Genomic DNA, 14,439 nt, shown 5'->3' on the forward strand with positions numbered 1-14,439 from the left:
GCTTGCTTTGTTTACTTTTAGTTGCTAGGCTACCAATACTAAAACCAGCCACTCTAATAACTTGATTATTAGAATGCACCTAATCACTTTTATGTTAGGATGGCTACACACACACACACACACACACACACACACACACACACACACACCTGTGTAAATGAAGTGAACCCAAAGAAGACTAAGTTTGAGGATTTTGAAATATTGCATGAGAAACAAGTGACGGCAATTGATTTTATTATTTTAATAAAAATATTATTCATTCATTCATACAATCATTGTCTTGTCGGCTTAGTCCCTTTATTAATCCGGGGTCGCCACAGCAGAATGAACCGCCAACTTATCCAGCAAGTTTTTACCCAGCGGATGCCCTTTCAGCCACAATCCATCTCTGGGAAACACCCACACACACATTCACACACACACTCATAAACTACAGACAATTTTAGCATACCCAATTCACCTGTACCACATGTCTTTGGACTGTGGGGGAAACCGGAGCACCCGGAGGAAACCCACGCAAAGGCAGGGAGAACATGCAAACTCCACACAGAAACGCCAACTGAGCCGAGGTTCAAACCAGCGACCTTCTTGCTGTGAGGCGACAGCACTACCTACTGCGCCACTGCCACGCCCCATAAAAATATCAATATTATTAAAATTTATAAAAATAAAAATACTTTAAATTGCAAAATAGTTTTTACGCTCACTTGAGGTGGCTTTGGACTGGCTTTGTTTACTTTTGGTTGCTAGGCTACCAATACTACGCTCAGCCACTCTAAAAACTTGATTTAAATGCAGCTAGTTGCTTTATGTTAGGTGACACACACACACACAAACCTGTGGTATTTCAGAGAACCTGAAGAAAAATCAAAGTTTCAGGAAACACTTCCAGCAAACTCATTTTTACTGTCACATGTTGAGATCCTGCATGAGAAACAAGTGAACAAATTTAGAATAAAAATACTTTTTACAGCCCGGGCTCATTCTAAAAATTTTCCCATGTATACATTTCTAGAGAGCGCCAAATACATCACAGGAGCTACGTTTTTTTGCAGTTCTTGTTTTCGCTAATCCACCAGAGGGCGCTGTGTATGCTTTTACAGATGCCAAATCCACGCCTGCTGTTCTCACATACATCCAACAAAGCCTGCTGTCGACTGACTGACTGAATGACTGACTGATCGACTGAGCCCCCGCCTCCTCTTCCCCTAATCCCAACTGCAGTGTTTACAAAAGCAAGAAGAAGAAAAGTCCTCACCTGATTTTTACCACATTTTCAGATTTTACCACATTCTCACTGTTATTTACTTGTTTATTTTATTTTTTGGCTGACGTACATGGCGAGCTAACTGGCAAACTGGTAACAGCGAGAAAGTCATACACACAGAGGTAAGCGGTCATCTGGTATCACGAAAAGGAATGGTGTCATACCGCCCCATAGCGTTCATTTTTAAGGCGAAATGCAGCCATATGTACCTCTGGCTACATAATTCAGGATCTCCAGAAATGTATATAGGACTACGTTTCCAGAATGAGCCTATATAGATTTTTATGTTAACTTGAGGGGGTTTTAGACTTGCTTTGTTTACTTTTGGTTGCTAAGCTACCAATACTACAATCGGCCACTCTAACAACTTGATTTAAATGCACCTAATGGCTTCATGTTTGGAGACACACACACACACACACACACACACACATTTAAATGCTCCTTTTCGCCAAACACACACACATGTGGGAATTCAGAGAACCTGAATAAAACTGAAAGTATTAGGAAACACTACCAGCAAACTCCTCTTTACTGTCACATGTTGAGATCCTGCATGAGAAACGAGTGACGCCAAATTTAGAACAAAAATACTTTAAATTGCTAAATAGTTTTTAAAACCCAGGCTCATTCTGAAAACGTACCTCTATATATATTTCTGGAGAGCGCCAAGTAAATCCCAGGAGCTAGGTTTTTTGCAGTTTTTGTTTTCACGAATCCACCAGAGGGCGCTGTGTAGAGATCTCAGATTTCTCTTGCGAGGGCCATTTGTGCCTGCTGTTCTTGTGTAAATCCCCCAGAGGCCGCTGTCTACTGACTGACTGACTGAATGACTGACCAACTGACTGACCCACCCTTATCCCCTAAACACAACAAGTGTTTTCAAAAGCAATCCAAAAAAAAAAAAGCCCTCACCTGATTTTTACAACGTTTTCAGATTTTACCACATTCTTACCCTGTTATCCACTTGTTTATTTATTTTTTATTTTTGGCTTTTGTTTCTTGTACCTGCTTTCTGGAACTGTTCTTTGCCAGATTTGAAGCCCATCGTCCTGGTCAACTTTCTGCATCTCAAGTCCGCCAACCTACATGGCGAGCTAACTGGATAAACAGATAACAGTGGTGAAGCCGTCCACAAAGAGGTAAGCGATCAGCTGGTAGCGTGAAAAGGAAGTCTCATACCGCCCCATAGCGTTTGTTCTAAAGATGAAATGCAGCCATACATACCTCTGGCTACATAATTCACCATCTCCAGAAATGTATATAAGGGTATGCTTTCAGAATGAGCCTGTGTTGATTTTTTACGTTTACTTGAGGGGGTTTTAGACTTGCTTTGTTTACTTTTGGTTGCTAAGCTACCAATACTACAGTCGGCCACTCTAACAACTTGATTTAAATGCACCTAATGGCTTCATGTTAGGAGATGGCTACACACACACACACACACACACACACAAACTCACTACTGTGGGAATTCAGAGGAAGCAAAGAAAACTAAAACTTTTAGGAAACCCTTCCAGCAAACTCTTCTTTGCTGTGCAGAATTAAAGTCTTTGTAGGATTCTGTTAAGTCCTCCAAAATCCTTTTTTTTTTTTTTTTTTTGCCCCTCAAACCAAAGCATTTCGTATTTGGCAAATCATACCAATCCTGTTGGTTGCATTCTAAATAAGGACAGAGAGAGAGAGAGAGAGAGAGACAAAAAAGAAAAACTTGGCTGTTTAACAATTGCGCTTTTGTTCCAGGAGTTCGGAGCCCGGCGATGAGTGCAGGTCCCAGGGGTGGCAGATATAACGTAAGGGACGAACGGTAATGGTTTCAATGTCCTGAGCGTTTTCTTGTGTACAAGTTTTTTAGCCCTCGCTTTCGGTCTGGCAGCGTACCCTCAACGCATCCTGTGGGAGAAGCAAAAGAAGAAGCCTGGTTTAAAGCTATAGCCAGATCAAAACTAACACATTTCCAAAATAAAATTCATACACGCACAGCACGATTCACTAAATCCTCAAAACACAATTCATAAGTACAACACACGAATTGGATTTGGGTATTTTTGAATTGAGTTTTGAATTTACGAATTGGATTTTTGTATTACTGAATTGCGTGTTGAATTTAGGAATTGTATTGTTTGTTTTTGAATTGCGTTTTGAATTTACGAATGGGATTTTTGCATTTATGAATTGTGTTTTGAATTTACAAATCAGATTTGTGTATTTTTTAATCATGGTTTAAAATCTTCTAAATTAGATTTGTGTATTTACGAATTGCATTTTTAACCTACAAATTAGATTTGTGTATTACTAAATTGCGTTTTGAGTTTACGAATTGGATTAGTGAATTATTAAATCATCTTTTGAATTTATGAATTGGGTTTGTGTATTTATAAATCATGTTTTGAATTTACGAATTGTATTTGTGTATTTACGAATCGTGTTTTGAATTTACGAATTGTGTTTGTGTATTTATGAATCGTGTTTTGAATTAAGAATTGGATTTGTATATTTATGAAATGCGTTTTGAATTTATGAATTGGATTTGTTTGGTTATGAATCGTTTTTTGAATTTACGGATTGAATTTGTGTATTACTAAATTGCGTGTTTAATTTACAAAGTGGATTTGTATATTGTTGAATTGCATTTTGTATTTCTGAATAGGATTTGTGTATTTATGAGTTGTGTTTTGAATTTATGAATCAGATTTGTGAATTTACTAATCATGTTTTGAATTTACGAATTGAATTTGTGAATTTTTTAATTGGGATTTAAGTTTTCCGAATTAAATTTGTGTATTTTACGAATTGCGTTTTCAACCTACTAATTGGATTTGTTTAATACTGAATTGCATTTTGAATTTACAAATTGGATTTGTATATTTACGAATTATGTTTCTAATTTATGAGTCAGATTTGTGTATTTTTAAATCATGTTTTGAATATACAAATTGTATTTGTGTATTTTTGAATCGCCTTTTGTATTAACGAATCGGATTTGGGTATTTTTCAATTGTTTTTTGAATTACGAATCAGATTTATACATTTTTTGATTCGTGTTTTAAATTTACGAATTGTATTTGTGTATTTTTAAATTGTGGTTTAAATTTACGAATTGTATTTGTGTATTTATGAATCGTGTTTTGAATTTACGAATTGGATTTGAATATTTATGAAATGCGTTTTGAATTCACGAATTGGATTTGTTTGGTTATGAATCGTTTTTTGAATTTACGGATTGGATTTGTGTATTACTGAATTGCGTGTTTAATTTACAAAGTGGATTTGTATATTGTTGAATTGCATTTTGTATTTCTGAATAGGATTTGTGTATTTACGAGTTGTGTTTTGAATTTATGAATCAGATTTGTGAATTTACTAATCATGTTTTGAATTTACGAATTGAATTTGTGAATTTTTTGATTGGGATTTAAAATTTCCGAATTAAATTTGTGTATTTTACGAATTGCGTTTTCAACCTACTAATTGGATTTGTTTAATACTGAATTGCATTTTGAATTTACAAATTGGATTTGTATATTTACGAATTATGTTTCTAATTTATGAGTCAGATTTGTGTATTTTTAAATCATGTTTTGAATTTGCAAATTGTATTTGTGTATTTTTGAATCGCGTTTTGTATTAACGAATCGGATTTGGGTATTTTTCAATTGTTTTTTGAATTACGAATCAGATTTATTCATTTTTTGAATCGTGTCTTAAATTTACGAATTGTATTTGTGTATTTTTAAATCGTGGTTTAAATTTACGAATTGTATTTGGGTATTTTTAAATCGTGTTTTGAATTTACGAATTGGGTTTGTGCATTTTTGAATCATGTTTTGTATTCATGATTTGGATTTGTGAGTTTACGAATCAAATTTGTGTATTTACGAATTGTGGTTTCAATTTTACGAATTGGATTTGCGTACTTATGAATTGTGTATTAAACTCACGAGTTGGCTTTTGTAAATGCAAATTGTGTTGTGAATAAATTAATTAAACTTCGCAATTGTATTATTTTTTTGGATGAACGGTAATGGTTTCAATGTCCTGACCGTGTCTCTCAATGTCTTGGTGTACAAGTTTTGCAGTCCTCGCTTTCTGTCTGGCAGCGTACCCTCAACACATCCTGTGGGAGAAGCAGAAGAAGCCTGGTTTAAAGCAGAGGCTCAACGGCCACATCAAACAATGTCTTTTTGTCGTAAACAAAGACAGGGCAGGCTGCCTGGGGCCCCGTCCCTCTTTTTCTTTCTCCTTTACCCCGCACACCAGTCATTCCTCCTTTTTCCTCTCTCTTTTTCTTTTCTGTATAACTTCCAGCCCTCTGGATCATGTCCAGCCTACTTCCCCATATGCCACAAGTCTCAGCAGTCTGTCAAACAAATTCACACTGGCTTTGGCTTTTATTTGTATGCATACGGCCACAAACGTATCAAACAAAGAGAAGTGTGTGGAGTTGGAGAGTGTTGCATATGCATTCAAGCAGTTGAAAGGGATAGTTCACCCAAAAATGTGATCAATTACTGACCTTTACCTTGTTCCAAACACAAAAGAAGATAGTCTGTAGAATGTTGGAAACCGGTAACCATTGACTTCCATTGTTTCTCCCACTATGGAAATCAATGGCAACTTTCTTCAGAGAAGAGAAGCTCATAAAAAGTTTTGAATCACTTGAGGGGGAACAAAATTTTGTGAGTAGATTGTACATATATATATATATATATATATATATATATATATATATATATTTATATATACACACACACACACACACACACAGTTAAAATTATTAGCCCCCATTTTATTTATTTTTTTCTTTTTTAAATATTTCCCAAATGATGTTTAACAGAGCAAGGACATATTTACAGTATGTCTGATAATATTTTTTCTTCTGGAGAAAGTCTTGTTTGTTTTATTTCGACTAGAATAAAAGCAGTTATCATTTTTTTAAAAACCATTTTAAGGTCAATATTATTAGCCCCTTTTTTTACGATAGTCTACAGAACAAACCATCGTTATTCAATAACTTGCCTAATTACCCTAACCTGCCTAGTTACCCTAATTACCCTAGTTAAGCCTTTAATTGTCACTTTAAGCTGTATAGGAGTGTCTTGAAGAATATCTAGTCTAATATTATATACTGTCATCATGGCAAAGATAAAATAAATCAGTTATTAGAAATGAGTTATTAAAACTATTATGATTAGAAATGTGTTGAAGAAATCTCTACAATAAACAGAAATTTGGGGGAAAAAATAAAAATAAACAGGGGGGTGAATAATTCAGGGGGGCTAATAATTCTGACTTCAACTGTGTATATTCAGTATATATATATGCAACTAAAAGGGCATCCGCTGCATAAAACATATGCTGGATAAGTTTAAAGTTGATATATTCAATATTCATTCATTTTCTTTTTGGCTTCATTAATCAGGGGTCGTCACAGCGGTATGAACCACCAACTTATCCAGCATACTGTATGTTTTTACAAAGCGGATGGCCTTCCAGCTGCAACCCACTACCGGGAAACACCCATACACTCTCATTCACACACATACATTAGGGAAAATTTAGCTCACCCAATTCCTTTATAGCACATGTGTTTGGACTGCGGGGGAAACCGGAGCACCCGGAAGAAACCCACGCCAACACGGAGACAACATGCAAACTCCACACAGAAATGCCACACTGCAAAAAATGCATTCCTTGCTTAGATTTTTTGTCTTGTTTCTAGTCTAAATATCTAAAATTTCTTATATCAGGAAGCATTTTCAAAACAAGCAAAACATATTGTCTTGTTTTGAGAAATAATATGCCAATATTAAGTGAGTTTTTCCTTAAAACAAGCAAAATAATCTGCCAATGGGGGAAGCAAAATGGTCTTGTTTTTTCTTTTGACGTAAGATTATTTTGCTTCCCCCATTGGCAGATTATTTTGCTTGTTTTAAGGAAAAACTCACTTAATAATGGCATTTTATTTCTCAAAACAAGACAATATGTTTTGCTTGTCTAGAAAACTCTTCTTGATTTAGGAATTTTTAGATATTTGGACTAGAAACAAGACAAAAATCTAAGTAAGAAAAGCTTTTTTTTTTGCAGTGCAACAGCCGGGACTCGAACCAGCGACCTTCTTGCTGTGAGGCAACAGTTCTAACTACTGCACCACCGTGTCGCCCCACAAATGTAATATGTATTAAAAATACACCTATTTATTGTCTATAAGAATGTAATCTATTCTCATAAAGGGCATTGTAAAGATATACTTAATGGCATAGCTCATCCTAAAATTAAAATATACACTGTAAAATATATCTATAAATTAGCAGGTTTTTGTATTTTTTGATTCATGTTTTTATTTTATTGATGGAATTAAATGTTATCTTAAGAAAAGCCGTTTATGCAATGTATTATCTTAATAAAGACATATTTCCCAGTGATTGGCTGGACCTGAGTCTTCTTGTCTTGTCCCTATTTAAGCAGTAAATAAATTCATTCATTCATTTTCCTTCGGCTTAACTATTTTATTGCCGTACAAACATGAATCATGTATAGATTTTATTTCATAAATGTACTATTTCTGAGACTGATCTGACTCCATATTTACAGCGCTGGAGTTCTCACTGCTCTTCCCACAATCGGATTTCTTCCCACAGACTGCCAGAAGATCGGCTCTATCATGTCTCCAGAAGACACGGAGTCTGACGCCGGCCTGCGATTCATCTCTCAAGAATCTGAAGAGGCTCTTTCTCATCTGGTTAACCATAGACAGATGAACAGGCAGGGGGAGATAAGATGCTTCCTGCAGACACAGACGCTGCTGATGTATTTGTGGACATTTGTTTTTATTTATGATTTATTTGAGTGGGGACATCACAAGAAACTCCATGAGAAATATGTCTTTTGCGTTGCATAAAGTGCTAAACTGCTCTGGTTCGAGTCCCGGCTGGGTCAGTTGGCGTTTCTGTGTGGAGTTTGCATGTTCTCCTTGTGTTGGCGTGGAGTTCCTCCGGGTGCCCACAGTCCAAACACATGTGGTACAGGTGAATTAGGTAAGCTAAACTGTCCATAGTGTCTGTGTGAAATGAGAGGGTGTTTCCCAGTGATGGGTTGCGGCTGGAAGGGCATCCGCTGCGTAAAAACGTGCTGGATAAGTTGGCGGTTCATTCCACTGTGGCGACCCCAGATTAATAAAGGGACTAAGCCGACAACAAAATGCATGAATATATATATATATATATATAACAATAATAATATTAATATTAATTTTATTTATAAAAAATATGAATATTTTTAATAAATCAAATTCAGTTTTTTTCCATATTTTTTATTAAAATTGTAAAATATGATAAATGATATAATTTTTTTTACTAAATTTAATCGTCCTTTTTCTAGCAACTACATGTTTTTTTTGGGGGGGGGGGGGGGGGTCGCCGAGGCAAAGCAGTGGCGCAGTAGGTAGTGCTGTCACCTCACAGCAAGAAGGTCGCTGGTTCGAGCCTCAGCTCAGTTGGCGTTTCTGTGTGGAGTTTGCATGTTCTCTCTGCGTTTGCATGGGTTTCCTCCGGGAGCTCCGGTTTCCCCCACAGTCCAAAGACATGCGGTACAGGTGAACTGGGTAGGCTTGGGTAGTGTTTGAGTGTGTCTGTGAATGTGTGTGGATGTTTCCCAGAGATGCGTTGCGGCTGGAAGGGCATCCGCTGCGTAAAAACTTGCTGGATAAGTTGGCGGTTCATTCCGCTGTGGCAACCCCGGATTAATAAAGAGACTAAGCCAACAAGAAAATGAATGAATGAATGATTCGCCCCTGGGGTGCCATTTAATCTTAGAACCGCCCCTGTATGAGTGTGAACGTGAGAGTGTTTGGGTGTTTCCCAGTTCTAGGTTGCAGCTGGAAGGACATTCGCTGTGTAAAACATATGCCTGAATAGTTGGCGATTCATTCCGCTGTAGCAACCCCTGATAAATAAGGGACTAAGTCTAAGGAAAATGAATGAATGAATGAATAACAAAACAACAAAAACAAAAAGTCTGAAGTTTGAACAGGCGTCTATAAAAATCTGACTTCAGTATAAGTAGTCTTTAATTTCTGATGTTCAATATTCAGCATAAGAAATTCAAATTCAAAACTATTTTAAAACGGCAAATGAAATTGACTTTACTAAATTGCAATTGTAGGTGAGGCAGTGGCGCAGTAGGTAGTGCTGTCGCCTCACAGCAAGAAGGTCGCTGGTTTGAACCTCGGCTTAGTTGGTGTTTCTGTGTGGAGTTTATATGTTCTCCCTGCCTTCGCGTGGGTTTCCTCCGGGTGCTCCGGTTTCCTCCATGGTCCAAAGACATGCGGTACAGGTGAATTGGGTAGGCTAAAATTGTATGAGTGTGTGGGTGTTTCCCAGAGATGGGTTGCGGCTGGAAGGGCATCCGCGGCATAAAGAACTTGCTGGATAAGTTGGCGGTTCATTCCACTGCGGCGACCCCGGATTAATAAAGGGACTAAGCCGACAAGAAAATGAATGAATGAAAATTGCAAATGCTAATAATTCAAAAGAACACAACTGTTTCTGCATACTTTAAGCTCCATATTTGGCTAACTCCAGTATTCTGCAAATAGATCAACACTTTAACTCTCTCTCTCCTTGACCTGGCTGAAAAAATAGCCAACCTTAAAATATGGATCTAGCAGCCATTTGTCTCTCCTGATCGTTCCCTTAAGGACCACACAAGTGAGTTCCCGGATTTGGCGCAGCAGACACACTACCAGGACAGTTTGTTTGTTAGTATAAATTCTCTATGCTGAACTAAGTGAACCACTAAAATCACTCCTGCTCATTGTTGTTCCTCTTGGGGCTACTGAATTTGTAGATCTGACCCTCCATCTGAGTCCTTCGCTTTTACTTTAGAAACAAAAAGAAACAGGACAAAACTCCTCTATCTAGTTTTCTAGCCCCCATGAATATTTTATCCCCAAATTTCTGTTCACTAGAGAGATTTCTTTAACACGTTTCTAATCATAATAGTTTTAATAACTCATCTCTAATAACTGATTTATTTTCTCTTAGTCATGATGACAGTAAATAATATTAGACTAGATATTCTTCAAGACACTAGTATTCAGCTTAAAGTGACATGTAAAGGCTTAACTAGGTTAATTAGGGTAAAGTTAGTGTAATTAGGCAAGTCATTGTATAACAGTGGTTTGTTCTGGAGACTATGGAAAAAAATATAGCTTAAAAGGGCTGATAATATTGACCTTGAAATGGTGTTTTAAAAATTAATAACTGCTTTTATTCTAGCCGAAATAAAACAAATAAGACTTTCTCCAGAAGAAAAAATATTATCAGACACACTGTGAAAATTTCCCTGGGAAATATTTAAATATATCATCTGGGAAATATTTAAATATATTTATATAATATTCAACTGTATATTTAATTTTTTTTTTCAACACATTTCTAATCATAATAGTTTTAATAACTCATTTCTAATAACTGATTTCTTTTCTCTTTGCCATGATGACAGTATATAATATTAGACTAGATATTCTTCAAGACACTTGTATTCAGCTTAAAGTGACATTTAAAGGCTTCACTAGGGTAATTAGGGTAAAGTTAGGGTAATTAGGCAAGTCTTTGTATAACAGTGGTTTGTTTTGTTTTTGTTTTCATTCATTCATTCATTTTCCGTCGAAAATCACCATGGAGTGGACCACCAACTATTCCAGCGTATATTTTACACAGCAAATGCCCTTCCAGCTGCAACCCAGTACTGGTAAGCACCCATACACACTCATTCACTCACAAACACATACACTACAGCCAATTTAGTTCATTCAATTCCCCTATGGCGTATGAGTTTGGATGGTGGGGGAAACTGAAGCACCCGAAGTAAACCCACACTAACTCAGGGAGAACATGCAAACTCCACATTGAAATGACCCGGCTAAGACTAAACCCGTGACCTTCATGCTGTGAGGCCACAATGCAAACCTCTAAGCCAGCCTTTGTCTGTGTTTTGCTGCTTGGTAAATGGTTTTAAAAGTTAACTCTTCCCCAAAACGCATCAGTGAGCTCTTAGGGTCCCGAACATCAGCTGGGTCGCTCAGATCAGGAAATCAGTCTTTATTGACTCTTCAAAGGTCTGAAAAGAAATCAAAAGGTGACCGCGCGTTTGCCGTTGTACAGAAGATGTGGAAAAAATGTTCTCCAGTGTGTTCAACAGCATCTGTCTGTGGAGGTTTTTAGGTCACAGTTGAAGCATTCGACAAATGAAGAACGCTTGATGTGGAGTCTCTTTAATTTGATGTTTGTACTGTGCCGGCCATGTCAAGTGTATTTTATTTTCAAGAGTTCACACTTAGCTGATGATTGATAATAAAGCTTGTTTGGCTTGCTGTCCCGGGAGAGAGCCCTGAGCTTATAAGATCCTCGAGCCCTGGGCTCCCTCCCGTTGCATGGCGGCAGGGGAGTTTAAGCTCAGGTAGGTCTCGATGATTCCCCCTCCTGCTTATTGTAGCTGATATGGATGCTGAGAAGGTGTACTCAGAGCTTGGCTAAAATGCTTCGGATTAACTGTTTAGGGTGCTTGTTTTTGAACTGTAGGAGGAAACCGGAGGACCCGGGAAATACTCACGCGAGCATCAAGCAAAACTCTGCACAGAAATGTCGGCTGGTTTAGAAGGGAATTAAACCAGGGGCATTCTTGCTGTGAGGCACCAGCGCTAATCACTGGCCACCGTTTCGCCCGTTTGAAAGGAGGGAAATAGGGTTGGAAGGGAGGCGGGGGGGGGTGGTCTTCAAGACGAAGATATTGAGAGTAAGATAAGATTATTTATAGTAAAATAAGAATCGCCTAATAGGATAATTAGTCATTAGCTAAAGTTGGAACAGCTGTGAACAATCGTAAGCACGTGATCCTCTCGAAATCCGTTTATAAATAAACTTTATTTAATAAATACTCTTATTTTCTGACTAGTGTGAAGCCATTTGGGCAATTAAACCTGTGGTTAAATAATGTGCTATAGAAAACAAAGATGTTGAAGATGAAATCCCTCAGGCGGATTCGATTTTACACTTCTTGGTCAGACCCTGTGATACTTTTTCACAACCCAGACCCTACCTGTTAACATTGGTATGAGAAAATAAGGGATATATGCCCTCCATAATAGGGGATCTCATTTATCCCCAAATTACTAAATATGTTCATTTGGAGCTGTTTCATAAAAAATAAAATAAAAACAGGTAAGCAATCAGTATTATGTGTGATAAAACAAAATACTAGCACACATCTAGGAGTCATATGGCTTATGCGCAGGGCCGGCGCGTCCATAGAGGCGACCTAGGCAGCCACCAGAATAGAGAGGGCGGCGTCCCCGACACTACCCTCACCTCTCGCGCCCTCAGTTATATCCGCATCTAGGGCGGCGTCTGCGACACTACAACACTATAATATATATATATATATATATATATATATATATATATATATATATATATATATATATATATATATGAGCAATATCACATGAGTAGCAGTGCAATATGGCTGTATCGGCACTGGTGAGAGGCGTACATTGGCACGAGCCTGCAGGCCGAGTGCCTTAGTGCCCCCACCAGTGCCGATATACAGCCATATCGTTACGAGTGTGATATTGCGTTTATACAACAGTTTGACGGCATAATTGTGTATATAAAAACAAAATCAAACATGGAGAGTCTTAAAACCCTTTTGTATGAGGAACTACTTTCTTCCGCGTTGGATTCAAATCATAAGCTGACAGTTAAACAGCTGAGCAAGCATCTTTTACACTTTAGATCTGTAGTGTCTGCTTGATGCTGGCTGTATGTGGGCGGAGTAATACACAAAGGGTAAAGAGGCTGTACGGGTGCTGATATTACTTAAATATATCACGGCTATCAGCCAATCAGATTCAAGAACCAGACAGAACTGTTGCATATATATATATATATATATATATATATATATATATATATATATATATATATATATATATATATATATAATAAAAATATATGATGTTTTTAAAAAACTACAAACATATAACCATACATACCCTATGTACACCAAAATCAAATTATTTGAGAATTTCCACATAATCAATAAAAGGTTGCCACACTTTAAAAAATTTCCCCTCCAACCCTCTTAATGAAACCCTGACTTCCAAATAGAGACAAGACAGTTTCTCTGAGCATAAGCGGGTGTCACGGTTTATGGATCTGTGTGTTCCTCCTGTATGTTATGTATCATGCCTTGTGTGTTGTCATGTGTGAGGGTGTGTGTTTGTTTACCTTTTGTGTTGACAGCGTGCTAGGATCAGCTGATGTCATCAGCTGACTTATCATCCTCCAGCTGAACCTCATTTGGCTGGCTATAAAATTCCTCCTGTGGTATGTGCTGGTTATCAGTCCGTTGTTGTCCTTGTTTGTCCTTGTTCCTGACTGTTGTCTCCCAGTATCATCCGCTGTCTGTTTGATGTCATCGTTGTGGTCTGTGGCTCTCTTTTGTTTGAACTTTCGTGTGTCCTCTGTTCATTAAAACACTCGCATTTGGATCCTCCTTGTCTTGATTCGTGACAGCGGGAGGGCGAGAATCCATCCATTTTAGCAAAATAGCTCTATACGTGGCAATAAAGTCTAAAAAAAAAGCAATGATTTTACACTTTGATGAAGGCAACTGTATTTCCTCTGAGGTAACCCCAAACAGTGCCACCTGTGGATCTGGATCTAGCTTGTGCTGAAGAATCTCAGATAACGAATCAAATATGAACCGCCAGAAATGCTCTTAATTAGGACAAATCCAGAGCATGTGAAATAAAGTGCCTTCAGAACAATGACATCTATTGCACTAGTACCAGAAACATTTGGGCTAATTTAGTCTTAGAAATATAAGCTCTGTGCACTACTTTAAATTGAATGAGAGAGAGAGCCGGGCACACATTGATGATGAGTGAATTTGTTAAAGAATATCGTCCTTTTGGGAAATATTTAAACAAGAAAAATCACCGAAAGCTGAATAATTTTGACTTTAGACCTGTGCATAAATCTGAAGTGGTGAATTCAGGTAAAGTAGTGCATTATAGAAATCAGTTTTAAGGCTCTTTTCAGACTTTCGAGCAGCAGCGAGTGAAGGATAGAATCGACTTCAGCGGTAAAGAATGTGAATGTAAAAGT

General features: G+C 37.4%; 1 long non-coding RNA gene across 1 annotated transcript; it reads right to left on the reverse strand.

Moving 5' to 3' along the window:
• Positions 1–221: 221 nt before the first annotated feature.
• Positions 222–13,946, reverse strand: LOC110437908 (uncharacterized). The gene is made up of 3 exons (XR_015478098.1): positions 13,558–13,946; positions 5,311–5,384; positions 222–3,160 (listed from the first exon to the last, which is right to left on the reverse strand). It is a non-coding gene; the product is annotated as an uncharacterized LOC110437908 (long non-coding RNA).
• Positions 13,947–14,439: the final 493 nt, after the last annotated feature.

The sequence above is a fragment of the Danio rerio genome, chromosome 2 (genome assembly GCF_052040795.2).
Source record: "Danio rerio strain M-AB ecotype USA chromosome 2, GRCz13ab, whole genome shotgun sequence".
In the NCBI taxonomy this organism is placed as follows: Eukaryota; Metazoa; Chordata; class Actinopteri; order Cypriniformes; family Danionidae; genus Danio; species Danio rerio.